The sequence below is a fragment of the Bufo bufo genome, chromosome 5 (assembly GCF_905171765.1).
Source record: "Bufo bufo chromosome 5, aBufBuf1.1, whole genome shotgun sequence".
Lineage (NCBI taxonomy): Eukaryota > Metazoa > Chordata > Amphibia > Anura > Bufonidae > Bufo > Bufo bufo.
The window spans coordinates 35,134,400-35,149,394 of record NC_053393.1 but is presented as its reverse complement, the minus strand read 5'-3'; the positions used below and the strand labels follow the sequence as shown (position 1 = coordinate 35,149,394).

The window sequence follows — 14,995 nt, the reverse complement described above, 5'->3', positions numbered from 1 at the left end:
TTACACCTGGAGTTATGAAGGTCAATTGATACTTTAGTCGACGACTACTTTTCTTCTTTTATGTGGTCACGTTCTGCATGTGTAAGAGCCAGGAATACCCTATGTCTGTGATGGCTAACCTCCGGCATTACAGCTGCGTTAAAACTACGACTCCCAAGATGTACACTTGCTTGGCTGTTCTCAGAACTCCTTAGAAATGAATGGAGCATGCTGGGAGTCGTAGTTTCACCACAGCTGGAGTGCCGGAGGTTAGCCATCACTGCTATGTAATGGCACAGCATGGGCTCAGCTTAGAAAGCTGAATCCGTAGAAAGTTAGGGGTGAACCCCTATGGACATGGGCATTGCACTGCATTCCAACCTGCCGCCCACAGTCCCTGCATGCCTTAGAAATCCACATCGATTACAGCATCACATCCACAAATACCACAAGATTTATCAGGGCTGGGACCTTGTGCAAAATCTATATCAAACCTCCCAGTGCTTAATTGTGTATGAAGGGGTAAACCAGGAGGTTCTGCAGTGCTGACATGGGAGCAGCAGATCTCTTCTCTCCAGGCTCCATGCTATAGGGGGTGCAAAGGTACAAGATGCCATAGATCCCTCTGTTACATAACAAGATGGTACCTAGGATTTGAGGTCCCTGCATTGGGGCCCGGGAGCTTGAAGTTACTCCTCTGGTCCTGTCTTTTGCTTAGCACCAACAATTCTTACTCCATCACTGGGATTCTGCTTTATAAGATGGTCATAGCAAATTTGCAAAGATAGAGAAAGCAAAATCTGCTAAATCACATTCTTCATTTTTTGTTTCTAGTCTTACAACATGGCGCACTATACTCCAGTGGCAGATTATTACATTTTACAGATTACTGGATGCTGGGCTAAAGAAATGTCGCTTTTTATTGCAGTGTATTGGCCATTTTGTGTGCGGCATAGTCCATCCTGTTCATGACATTTTCATCCATTAAATTCCAGTATAGTTATTAAAATGTAATATTTCACACAAACTTCCCCTTTCTGTAAATTATTGAATTGCTTCATATTCCAAACCCCTAAAAGTAATGACAGATAAACTTCCTTTTTATGTCCATGTGTTTTGCAATCTTTTTCCAGAATGTGCCGGCTCAGCAGAATGGTCTAGTTATACTGTAGTTGGCTTTAAGCAGACAGTAATAGGAAGACAAGAAATCTCTCAGATTAAGTGAAAATCACTTGACGGGTCCACAAGCCAGAGTTTACATAACATTTAATATACATAAAAAGTTGAGTAACTTTCAAAGTTACATTACTTTATCCTGTAATGATCCTGTGTTACATCCTGTATTATACTCCAGAGCTGTACTCACTATTCAGCTGGTGCAGTCACCGTGTACATACATTACATTACTTAGGCTACTTTCACACTAGCGTTCGGGTGTCCGCTCGTGCGCACCGTTTGAAGGGGCTCACGAGCGGCCCCGAACGCATCCGTCTGGCCCCAATGCATTCTCAGTGGAGGCGGATCCACTGAGAATGCATCCGCCTGCCAGCGTTCAGCCTCCGCTCCGCTCAGTGAGCGGACACCTGAACGCTGCTTGCAGCGTTCGGGTGTCCGCCTGGCCGTGCGGAGGCGAGCGGATCCGTCCACACTTACAATGTAAGTCAATGGGGACGGATCCGCTTGAAGATGACACTATATGGCTCAATCTTCAAGCGGATCCGTTCCCCATTGACTTTCAATGTAAAGTCTGAACGGATCCGCTCAGACAACTTTCACACTTAGAAAATTTTCTAAGTTTTAATGCAGACGCATCCGTTCTGAACGGATGCGAACGCCTGCATTATCGGAGCGGATCCGTCTGATGAAACATCAGACGGATCCGCTCCGAACGCTAGTGTGAAAGTAGCCTTATCCTGTACTGATCCTGAGTTACATCCTGTATTATACTCCAGAGCTGCACTCACTATTCTGCTGGTGTAGTCACTGTGTACATACATTACTTATCCCGTACCGATCCTGAGTTACATCCTGTATTATACTCCAGAGCTGCACTCACTATTCTGCTGGTGCAGTCACTGTGTACATACATTGCATTACTTATCCTGTACTGATCCTGAGTTACATCCTGTATTATACTCCAGAGCTGCACTCACTATTCTGCTGGTGCAGTCACTGTGTACATACATTACTTATCCTGTACTGATCCTGAGTTACATCCTGTATTATGCTCCAGAGCTGCACTCACTATTCTGCTGGTGGAGTCACTGTGTACATACATACATTACTTATCCTGTACTGATCCTGAGTTACATCCTGTACTATACTCCAGAGCTGCACTCACTATTCTGCTGCTGGAGTCACTGTGTACATACATTACATTACTTATCCTGTACTAATCCTGAGTTACATCCTGTATTATACTCCAGAGCTGCACTCACTATTCTGCTGGAGGAGTCACTGTGTACATACATTACATTACTTATCCTGTACTGATCCTGAGTTACATCCTGTATTATACTCCAGAGCTGCACTCACTATTCTGCTGGTGCAGTCACTGTGTATATACATTACATTACTTATCCTGTACTGATCCTGAGTTACATCCTGTATTATACTCCAGAGCTGCACTCACTATTCTGCTGGTGCAGTCACTGTGTACATACATTACATTACTTATCCTGTACTGATCCTGAGTTACATCCTGTATTATACTCCAGAGCTGCACTCACTATTCTGCTGGTGCAGTCACTGTGTACATACATTGCATTACTTATCCTGTACTGATCCTGAGTTACATCCTGTATTATACTCCAGAGCTGCACTCACTATTCTGCTGGTGCAGTCACTGTGTACATACATTACTTATCCTGTACTGATCCTGAGTTACATCCTGTATTATACTCCAGAGCTGCACTCACTATTCTGCTGGTGCAGTCACTGTGTACATACATTACTTATCCTGTACTGATCCTGAGTTACATCCGGTATTATACTCCAGAGCTGCACTCACTATTCTGCTGGTGCAGTCACTGTGTACATACATTACATTACTTATCCTGTACTGATCCTGAGTTACATCCTGTAGAGATTTTGGTAAAATAAATCTGTATATTACAGAATTGCTTCTTTTCTGGCATGATGCCTATGTCTCTCACTATATATACACACACACACACACACACACACACACAGTCACATGTAGATAAATCTCTCTGTAAAAATCTGGAACTCCCCCATGGGCTGCTTAATAGGAAAATACAGACAGCTACCACAGTTCCCTCGTGTTGCAGATCCATGTATATCCTACAGATGGCGCCAGTGCACTGATTTTCTAGCATGTTTATTCTCTACAAGGTTCCCTGAGATGATTGGGCCCCCATGCTGGGACCCCTTAATGATGAGGAGCAAATCCAATTCCTGGCGGATCAGTGGCCCTAAAACTGTATAAGAACCCTTCATAACCTGTGTCTAAGGGAATTACCTAATATATTCCTACTGAAGGTAGATATCCTTAACAGGGTCGTCGCATGAGAACAACTTACCTCCTATCCACTGGGAAAGGGATGTGTCTGATCATTCGGGGTATGACCGCTGGGGCCCCTGCTGATCACTACAACGGGGGGCCCTTGGAGAGAAGAAACAGCCATCTCTGGCAGTCCCATAGAGTTGAATGACGTGGTGGCCACGCATACGTTTCTACTAGTCCATTCAAACAGAAAACACACGACCCCATTCTGGTGATCGTCAGGGGCCCCAGCGGTCCGACCTCCGCCGATAATATCCGTTATCCTAGTCATCTGCTTTAAAAATAGTACATGGCTGCATGGAATTAGAGGGACACTATATAGTTACACTGTGCTATGAGTCCGGGGGGCGGAGCATGACTCAGGATATTAAAGTATTGGATCCAGGGGGATATTAGGGGAATCCAACAATCATTGCATAGAGACATACAACGTCCCCTCCCCCACCAGAGGTCTCCGATGATTGCAGCAGTGCATTGTGGGAGTATCTGGATCTGATGTCACCTGACTATGCCATCACAAGGCGTTATCTGCGGCTTTACATAGGACTGCAGGTGCAAGCCATAAATATTTGTGCAACTCTTGCACACTTTGTGACATACTTTGTTTCAGTTCCTCACCATCTTCAAGATCTCAGCTTTCTGCCAACAACTGGAGGCATTCTTGTTTGCGGCTATCCCTACTATTTCTTACAGCTGAGGGTTTGTTACAATTGTATCCAGTCTAGACTGAGACACATCAGGGTAGGGGAGCAGTTTGTGCTGCTTTTGTCCTCATATGTGTGTGTGTGTCTGTTCTACACTGATACATTGTAGCAAATCTTCAGCTGTAGGAATGGAGGTGTTTCTATTCACTGAAAGCAAGGAGATATCTTGAAAACGATGAGGAGTTGAAATGATGTACATTCACTTACATAAGTTTGTTCTCGGCGGCTAGTGTTCAGTCACAGACCGCGGCCCCTACTCTGATGGCTGATAACAAGGAGCAATAGGTGGCGCATACAGATGTAGCAGAGTTAGTGAGTTATTACATCTAGTTAACGCGTTATGACTGTGACTGTTAACTCTGCTACATCTGTAAGCGCACAGGAGAGGTTAGTGGCAATGTCAGTTTAACGGGATGCTGTACTTTATAATTACAAGTTACTGACCTAGCTACACAGCTCTGCTATGCATATCTGTGCCGCCTGCAGGGTAAAGCACAGACCGGGGGGGGGGGGGGGGGAAGCGCTTGCAGATTTAATATAGAAAACTGTGACCTAATTACCCCGACATGTCATAATGCCTATGGATCCTCCAGAACAAACACGAGGTCAAGTACCTACCAAGGCGTGATAGATGTAGCAGAGCTGAGTCTGCTATGCAACTCCAAGTGCAACCTGCTACATTACCTTCAGAAATCATGCCCAGCGCGAAAGATTTCAAGTTCGGCTCTGCTACATCTGCACGCAGAACTAAACGACGCTGCCTACATACATGGCGTTGCAAATGATGAACCAATATCCAACTAATGTATCATCTCCGCCGTCAACCGCCTTTACCTTGCAAGCTGATAGGGAACTACAAGTCTCAGCATCTACAGTGGCTGTTGGGGGTTACAGTCCCCAGTATAGATGTCGGCAATTAGAGCGGCTACTGAAGGACTACAACTCCTAGTATATATTTCTGGTGTGTATTTGCTGCAGTTAAGTCCTCAGTGGATGTGTCGTGGCTGGGATTTGTGGTTCCCCAGGCCCTAAGAAGCCCCCTCCCGGAGGTCTTACCTTTCACAGATGTGTCTTGTCCCCAGATGCTGCTTCCAGTAGTTTTTTTTTTCCACTAATCCATCCAGCTCAGTGTGGGGGGTTATATGGGGACGGCGCTGCTCCACCCAGCGCTCCCCCCACCCCAGGGCTGAGCACGGGGGAAGCCTGGCACGCCTTGTAAACAGCACAGCAGCATGGAGCGGGGAAGTGTACTCAGCGCTGTGCACATAGGTGGATGTGACCACTTGCACGTCACCCAACATGCTGTGCTACTTCTATTGTCTACCGATGTAGCAGAGCTCAACTGGTTGTGTAACTTTTTAGGGCTGTTCCTGCCTACAGAATAATATGATATGTACGGTAAAGGTAACAAATCCCATACAGGTGAAACTCGAAAAATTAGAATATCGTGCAAAAGTCCATTTATTTCAGGAATGCAACTTAAAATTAGAATTTTGTGAAAAGGCTCAAAGTGTCGCCCTCTAGTCTGCTAATTAATCCATACCCCTGAGCAAAGGGGACCTGAAATTGTGACTTTGGGGTTTCATAAGCCGTAAGCCACAATCATCCAAATTATAACAAATAAAGGATTGAAATCTCTCGCTCTGCCTGTAATGAGTCTCATCTGTTAGTTTCACCTTTTAAGTTGCATTACTGAGATAAATGAACTTTGCACAATATTCTAATTTTTTGAGTTTCACCTGTACCTCTTCGAGCTGTGCCAAATAACAAACTCAGCACTGCTATATCGCTCTATGGTCTGATAACATGGCCTGTTTCATAAGAAGTTCTGTAACTTTCTAATATAGTTTATGTTTTATTGCCTCTTCATTTGCAAGATCTCTGCTTGCTGTCGCTCAATAGGAACTTTCTTGTTCACGTCCAGACCTGACATTTTTCACATTCTTAGGGCTCATGCACACAAAAGTATTTTCTTTCCATGTCCGTTCTGGGTTTTTTTGCGGACCGTGTCCGGAACCATTCGTTTTAATGGATCCCCCCCCCCCAAAAAACGGAAGTTACTCCGTGTGCATTCCGTTTTTCGTATGTCCGTTCCGCAAAAGAATAGAACATGTCCTATTATTGTCCGCATTACGGACCAGGATAGGACTGTTCTAATAGGGCTCATGCACATGACCGCATGTCCACATCCGTATGTCTGTTCCGTAGCCCCGCAAAAAATATAGAGCATGCCCTATTCTTGTCCGTTTTGCAGACTAGGATAGGCATTGTTACAATGGATCCGCAAAAAAAAGGATCCGATATGGATGCCCAAAGGACGTCATCCGTATTTTTTGCGGATCAGTGTTTTTGCGGACCGCAAAACATATACGGTCGCGTGAATGTAGCCGAACTTAGTTTTTTTTGTGGACCCATTGAAATGAATGCTTCCACATACGGTCCGCAAAAGAAACGGACACGGAGAGAAAATACGTTTGTGTGAATGAGCTCTTAGGGACCATCTGTTCCGTTCCTGAAAATACGGAATGCACACGGACATCATCTGTATTTTTTGCGGATCCATTTTTTGTAGACCGCAAAATACATACGTTCGAGTGCATGAGCAGTGGCATCGCCAAGGGGGGGCCAGAGGGGGCCACGCCCCCCTTCTACGTCACGCTGTGCCCCCCCATGTGCCCCTCCAACTGAGCAGTTCGAAGGGGGGGCGGCAGCCGCAGGGCACAGGGAGATGAACGCTTCCATTGCGCTCATCTCCATAGTCATCTGTATCGCCGTCCTCAGGACAGCGATACAGAAGGCTGTGCTGCGGAGGGGCAGGGGAGGGAGAGCCGTGTCCCTTCCCCTTCCTCTGATAGGCTGCAGGCACTAGGCCGGCAGCCTATCAGAGGCCGGCGCAGGCAGCGCGATGACGTCATTGCGCCGCTTGAGCCGTACAGTGCAGGACACAGGCCGGAAGAGTCCTGCATCGCATCGCTGACACGGAGCTAAGTATTAGTGTTTTTTTTTTTTATATGTACAATAGTTTTACTGGCACATTAGGAGGGCTCTTGTTACTGGCACATGATGCGGGGCTCTTATTACTGCCACATTGAGGGGGCTCTTGTTACTGGCACATGATGGAAGGGCTCTTGTTACTAGCACATTGAGGGGGCTCTTGTTACTGGCACATTGAGGGGGCTCTTGTTACTGGCACATTGGGGGGCTCTTATTACTGGCACACGTTGAGGGGGCTCTTATTACTGGCATGTGATGGGGGCTCTTTTTACTGGCACATGATGGGAGGGCTCTTGTTACTGGCACATTGGGGGGGCTCTTGTTACTGGCACATTGGGGGGGCTCTTGTTACTGGCACATGATGGGGGGCTTATTACTGGCACATGATGTGGGGGCTCTTATTACTGGCACATAATGGGGGACTCTTGTTACTGGCACATTGGGGGGCTCTTGTTACTGGCACATTGGGGGGCTCTTGTAACTGGCACACGTTGGGGGGGCTCTTATTACTGGCACATGACGGGGGGGCTCTTGTTACTGGCACATGACGGGGGGGCTCTTGTTACTGGCACATGATGGGGGGGCTCTTGTTACTGGCACATTGGGGGGGCTCTTATTACTGGCACATGATGGGGGGGCTCTTGTTACTGGCACATGATTGGGGGGCTCTTATTACTGGCACATTATGCGGGGCTCTTATTACTGGCACATGATGGGGGGGCTCTTGTTACTGGCACATGATGGGGGGGCTCTTATTACTGGCACATGATGCGGGGCTCTTATTACTGCCACATTGAGGGGGCTCTTGTTACTGGCACATGATGGAAGGGCTCTTATTACTGGCACATGATGGGGAGCTCTTGTTACTGGCACATTGAGGGGGCTCTTGTTACTGGCACATTGAGGGGGCTCTTGTTACTGGCACATTGGGGGGCTCTTATTACTGGCACACGTTGGGGGGGCTCTTATTCCTGGCACATGATGGGGGGCTTATTACTGGCACATGATACGGGGGCTCTTATTACTGGCACATAATGGGGGGGCTCTTGTTACTGGCACATAATGGGGGGGCTCTTGTTACTGGCACATTGAGGGGCTCTTGTTACTGGCACATTGGGGGGCTCTTGTTACTGGCACACGTTGGGGGGGCTCTTATTACTGGCACATGATGGGGGGGGCTCTTGTTACTGGCACATGATGGGGGGGCTCTTGTTACTGGCACATGATGGGGGGGCTCTTGTTACTGGCACATGATGGGGGGCTCCTGTTACTGGCACATGATGGGGGGCTCTTGTTACTGGCACATTGGGGGGCTCTTATTACTGGCACATTGGGGGGCTCTTATTACTGGCATGTGATGGGGGCTCTTTTTACTGGCACATGATGGGAGGGCTCTTGTTACTGGCACATTGGGGGGGCTCTTGTTACTGGCACATGATGGGGGGCTCTTATTACTGGCACGTGATGGGGGCTCTTATTACTGGCACATGATGGGGGGCTCTCGATACGGGCACCTGATGGGGGGGCTCTTGTTACTGGCACATGATGGGGGGGCTCTTGTTACTGGCACATGATGGGGGGGCTCTTGTTACTGGCACACGATGGGGGGCTCTTATTACTGGCACGTGATGGGGTGCTCTTGTTACTGCACATGATGGGAGGGCTCTTGTTACTGGCACATTGGAGGGGCTCTTGTTACTGGCACATGATGGGGGGGCTCTTATTACTGGCACGTGATGGGGGGCTCTTGTTACTGGTACATGACGGGGGGGCTCTTTTTACTGGTACATGATGGGGGGGCTTTTGTTACTGGCACATGATGGGGGGGGCTCTTGTTACTGGCACGTGATGGGGGCTCTTATTACTGGCACGTGATGGGGGCTCTTATTACTGGCACGTGATGGGGGCTCTTATTACTGGCACGTGATGGGTCTCTTATTACTGGCACGTGATGGGGGCTAATATTTCTGACACGTGATGGGGGCTAATATTACTGGCACGCGATGGGGGCACTTATTACTGGCATATTTTTGGGGGCAATTATTACTGGCACATTATTGGGGGCACTTATTACTGGCACATTATTGGGGGAACTTATTACTGGCAAATTATTGGTGGAAACTATAGGGGCATCTACTGAGGCCACAAAGAAGGGGTATTTTATATGGGGGGCTCTGCACAGTAGCATTTTATACTGGGGCACATTATGGTGGGTACTATGAGGAAGGGGGGAGAGGAGTACTATGGGGTCATCTACGGGGGCACTAAGAAGGGGTATTGAAATACTTGCAAATTATGGGGGACACTGAGGGCATCTACTGGGGCACCATATATGGGGCATTTTATACTGGTACTTTATGGGGGGCACTCGGAGGAAGGGGGGGGAGGAGCACTATGGGTGCATTTACTAGGGGCATTATATAGGGATATTTTATACTGGCACATTATGGGGGCACTATGGGGACATTAGCTCAACTGGGGGCATTACAAGGGGGTATTTTTTGCACTGTCACATTATAAGGAGAATTATTTCTACTATGGGGGGGCATTATGGTGGGCTTTATTACTCCCCCATGGTATGACCCCCTAGTAGCAGCACCAGCCTCTCCCTGCTCTGCTATCCCTCTGCCCATTCTCCAAATCCTTATTATGAAATCTTTCTCATTAGGATAAAACATATCATATCCACCGAGCCCCCGGCCAAAGTGTTGAAGTGGTGTCCGAGATCCCTAAGGGCCAAGCCAAGTAACTGTAATTTTTCATGTGAAATATGTTTATGTTATACACATATAGCATACACTGTGCCACACAATATACAGTATACCTCTACACTGTGCCACACAATATACAGTATACCTCTACACTGTGCCACACAATATACAGTATACCTCTACACTGTGCCACACAATATACAGTATACCGCTACACTGTGTAGTCTGTTCTATAAGCACCATTGTTTTGTGGCGGCGGACAGAAAATAATCTGGAAGTGCCCCTCCCGAGACCAGTCTCTGGATCCGCCACTGGACCGCTCACAGGAGTGTACATTTCTTCTAAACTGTAATCCGTATGCTCTGACCTGCAGAAATCAGCACTCGCTCAGTAACAACTAACAGCTACAACTACCTGTAGGCTGTAGCCTGGCCCTGTTACCGAAGCTAGCCGAGTGGTGTAAGGTTAAGGTACTAGTAGAGATGAGCGGCCGCTGAATCCTGATTTAAAGTTAAAGTTTCTGCAGGATATCGATTACAGTTTAGAAATGTCAAATGTACACTTCTGTGAGTGGCGGGGAGGGAGATCTGTGAGTGATACTGTTATAGGGTGGGGGATCTGTGGATGAGACTGTTATGGAGGGGGATCTGTGGATGACACTGTTATGGAGGGTGGTCTGTGGATGACACTGTCATGGAGACGGATCTGTGGAGGACACTGTTATAGGGAGGGGGGTCTGTGGATGACACTGTTGTAGGGAGGGGGATCTGTGGATGAGACTGTTATGGAGGGGGATCTGTGGATGACACTGTCATAGGGAGGGGGATCTGTGGATGACACTGTTATAGGGAGGGGGATCTGTGGATGACACTGTTGTGGGGGGGATCTGTGGATGACACTGTTATGGAGGGGGATCTGTGGATTAGACTGTTATGGAGGGGGATCTGTGGATGAGACTGTTATGGAGGGGAATCTGTGGATGACACTGTTATAGGGAGGGGGGTCTGTGGATGACACTGTCATGGAGGGGGATCTGTGGATGACACTGTTATAGGGAGGGGGGTCTGTGGATGACACTGTTGTAGGGAGGGGGATCTGTGGATGACACTGTTGTAGGGAGGGGGATCTGTGGATGAGACTGTTGTGGGGGGGTATCTGTGGATGACACTGTTATGGAGGGGGATCTGTGGATGAGACTGTTATGGAGGGGGATCTGTGGATGACACTGTTATAGGGAGGGGGATCTGTGGATGACACTGTTGTGGGGGGGGATCTGTGGATGACACTGTTATGGAGGGGGATCTGTGGATTAGACTGTTATGGAGGGGGATCTGTGGATGAGACTGTTATGGAGGGGAATCTGTGGATGACACTGTTATAGGGAGGGGGATCTGTGGATGACACTGTTATAGGGAGGGGGATCTGTGGATGACACTGTTATAGGGAGGGGGGTCTGTGGATGACACTGTCATAGGGAGGGGGATCTGTGGATGACACTGTTATAGGGAGGGGGGTCTGTGGATGACACTGTTGTAGGGAGGGGGATCTGTGGATGACACTGTTGTAGGGAGGGGGATCTGTGGATGACACTGTTGTGGGGGGGATCTGTGGATGACACTGTTATGGGGATCTGTGGATGACACTGTTATGGGGATCTGTGGATGACACTCTTATAGGGAGAGGGATCTGTGGATGACACTGTTATGGAGGGGGATCTGTGGATGACACTGTTATGGAGGGGAATCTGTGGATGACACTGTTATAGGGAGGGGGATCTGTGGATGACACTGTTATAGGGAGGGGGATCTGTGGATGACACTGCTATGGGGGGGGTCTGTGGATGACACTGTTATGGAGGGGGATCTGTGGATGACACTGTTATAGGGAGGGGGATCTGTGGATGACACTGTCATGGGGTGGATCTGTGGATGACACATATAGCATAAGATGCTATATACCGTATGTGTCATCCACAGATCCCCCCATAGCAGTGTCATCCACAGATCCCCCTCCCTATAACAGTGTCATCCACAGATTCCCCTCCATAACAGTGTCATCCACAGGCAACTAGGACATGTTGAAATCTGAGTGTTTTTTTTTTTTTTTAAAACCACAGACAACTTTTCTTCCCTGTTGCGGTTTTAGGTATCGGGTAAAATATTGCAGCATTTCTAAGCATACTTGTGTAAATCTATCATTGTTATAGCTGCCCCCCCCTACTTTTGTCCTGGCCCCCAGTGTGCCTCCCAAAATTTGAAAGCTAGAGACGCCACTGTGCATGAGCCCTTAGGGTTAGTTCCAGTGTGAGCTTAATGTTATCCACCAGTCTCTCTTCTGTGTTGTTACAATGTATCAGGATTTTCTAGACTGGTTACAATTGTAGCAAACTTTCAACTGTGAAAAGTGTTAGGTCAAGACAGGTTTTCAGCCTCTAGATGTGAAGAACATTTCCATTCACTAACAGCAAACTGAGATCTTGAAAATAGTGAGACATTGAAGCACAAAAAGGGGGGGGGGGGGGGATTTATCATACCCTGCACCCCAGAATTGTGACCTCTGGGCTTATTTGCACACAAATTTGCAACTTTTTGCTTTTTACACCACTAGCGCCAGTTTTAAAAAGTGTGCGTGGTTATGTATGTTAATTAGTTCCACACCAGCAGGGGGCTGGCATAGAAAAAGGAAGTAAATTGCTGGGAATGCCTATCAGCCAATCACTGGTTGGAGCAATGACCCGCCCCTGCCAGGGATTGGCTGAGCAGCATTACAGCCGATTCCTGCTGTGTTGGGACAGGAGCAGGAAGTGGAGCGCAGCAGGGACCAGTAAACTGCTGGATCGGGGAGATGATTATAAGCTAGATTATTATTATAATTACAGATCCTTTTTTTTGTCTTCTGGAGTACCCCTTTAATAACTAAATAATGAAGGTTGGAGGGCACTCAATTATCTGGCATCATACAGACGGAGTACTACAGTACATGTTAGTAGAAACACGTTTATTAACTTAAAATTAGAATACACGTAAAACACCCCGTACTAGCAACGGATCAAATATCCTATCTAGTGGAAACCCAATTAATAATAGAAATGTCCTTTATTTAAGGAACGAATATTCAGTTTTTTTTATAATAGTGCTAATTAAAGCCACAAATAGATTCGGAATATTGGTTTATAGATTCTCCGCAATAATCCACATTTCTATAGCTGATTCATATATAAAAAATATAGAATACAAAAAAATAAACATAAAATCAAAGAGGGCAAAATGCAAAATAAGGTCTATTCAGTTTCATGTACATATATAGGATCGGCCGGACCCGATGCTGAATATGGATTCCGTTCTTAGATAATGGGTCAGTCTCTGATAAAAACGGATTTAGATCGAGGCGTTCCGCTGTTGGTTATATATTTGCCAGATAAATGCAATGTGTGGCCCCAATGGATATACATAAATCACTGATAGGTTTGTGACATACTGTAGCTGTGATAAAGTTCACTGACGTACAGGTGAAACTTGAAAAATGAGAATATTGTGCAAAGTTAATTTATTTCAGAAATGCAACTTAAAAGGTGAAACTAACATATGAGACTCATTACAGGCAGAGCGAGATATTTCAAGCCTTTATTTGTTATAATTTGGATAATTATGGCTTACGGCTTATGAAAACCCCAAAGTCATAATCTCCGGTCCCCTTTGCTCAGGGGGTATGGATTAATTAGCTGACTAGAGTCTGACACTTTGAGCCTAGAATATTGAACCTTTTCACAAAATTCTAATTTTAAGCTGCATTAATGTAATTCCTTTTAAGTTGCATTACTGAAATAAATGGACTTTTGCACGATATTCAAATTTTTCGAGTTTCACCTGTATTTGTAGCATAGCAGCAATAACATCTTTACACCTCAATGTTCCATATAGCCTTAGTGGTGGCCTGTGTATAGGAGACCGCTCTATAAGAGGGTTTCAGTTACTTTTAGATCAGCTCGATATTGATTGAGTAACATTAGTGGCAATTCATAGTGTAGACAGCAACGTTGAATAATGATAGTTATTACGTTGCCACTCCTTAGGGACACCCGCTATGTTCGCGTCCAGGTTAGAGTCGCTTCACTCTGACTGCGCTGGTGCATCGTCCCACGTGATCGGGAGCTGATGCTTTGAATCACAGCGAGATGTCCAGAATACAACCTGGCGTAGAGTACTTGGCTGTTGGAGTAGGCAGATATCCGATTTAGGAATATAGGACTGCAGTTAGTCTTTGGTGTTTCCAATTGTTCGCTGCTAAAAAGTCACACCAAACGCGTTTCGGAGCTACTGGCTTCAGTGGTAGGCAGCGGACATTTCCCTGACTCCTTTTAAAGGGAGTTTTGCTAATTAAAAGATACAGATAAGGGCGTATAGATAAAAGACCAGAACCGGATTGCTCCGATAAGGCGATACAAAACCTAAACATATCGCATAGAATTTCTTTCTATAGGCATAAAAAACGGAATATCCAAATTGGAAGTCCACAAATGGCCAACATCCAACGGAATTCAATCACATATGAATTAAAATGAAATTAGAAAAAAATATATATTCTAATAATAAATGGAGAATTAAAACTCAAAAGACCCAAAAAACGCACCTGCGTTGCTGGTGCGTTTTTAATAAATATTACTATCTCTACATATAAAGTATATATTTATGTCAATTATATAACTTCTATATTCTAATTGTATAAATAGTGATGTCAGGAGACTTCATAATTCAGATGACACTATATCCAACTTCATTTGATGCTATATATATTAGCATTTTCATATTTAATATCCCTGTTTCTTTTTTTCTTTTCTTTCTTTTCTCAGAGGTTCTGTTCAGATTTGGCAGCTCCTGATGAAGTTTACAAGTGGATGAACTGCCGCCGTCCTGGCCCAGATCCCGAGCATTCCCGAGCAGTGGGGCATCTTCTGGACCATGGGAGCTTATTATAGAGCCACAGCCAGGAGGGTTTATCAAATTTACTGAAGTCCGGTCATTAATAAGTCTTCTACCCATAGCACATATCTGAAGGAGGTCTTCTGATTCATATTTATCTAG

General features: G+C 46.1%; 1 protein-coding gene across 1 annotated transcript in view; it reads right to left on the bottom strand.

The window, feature by feature from the left end:
* NDRG1 (N-myc downstream regulated 1) overlaps nucleotides 1-5,347 on the bottom strand; it is a 47,911-nt gene extending 42,564 nt beyond the window's left edge. Inside the window, exon 1 of the mRNA XM_040432545.1 lies at nucleotides 5,266-5,347. The gene's annotated coding sequence lies outside the window, so the exon portion shown is untranslated. The remainder of the gene's footprint in view (nucleotides 1-5,265) is intronic.
* Between the last annotated feature and the right edge of the window lie 9,648 nt (nucleotides 5,348-14,995).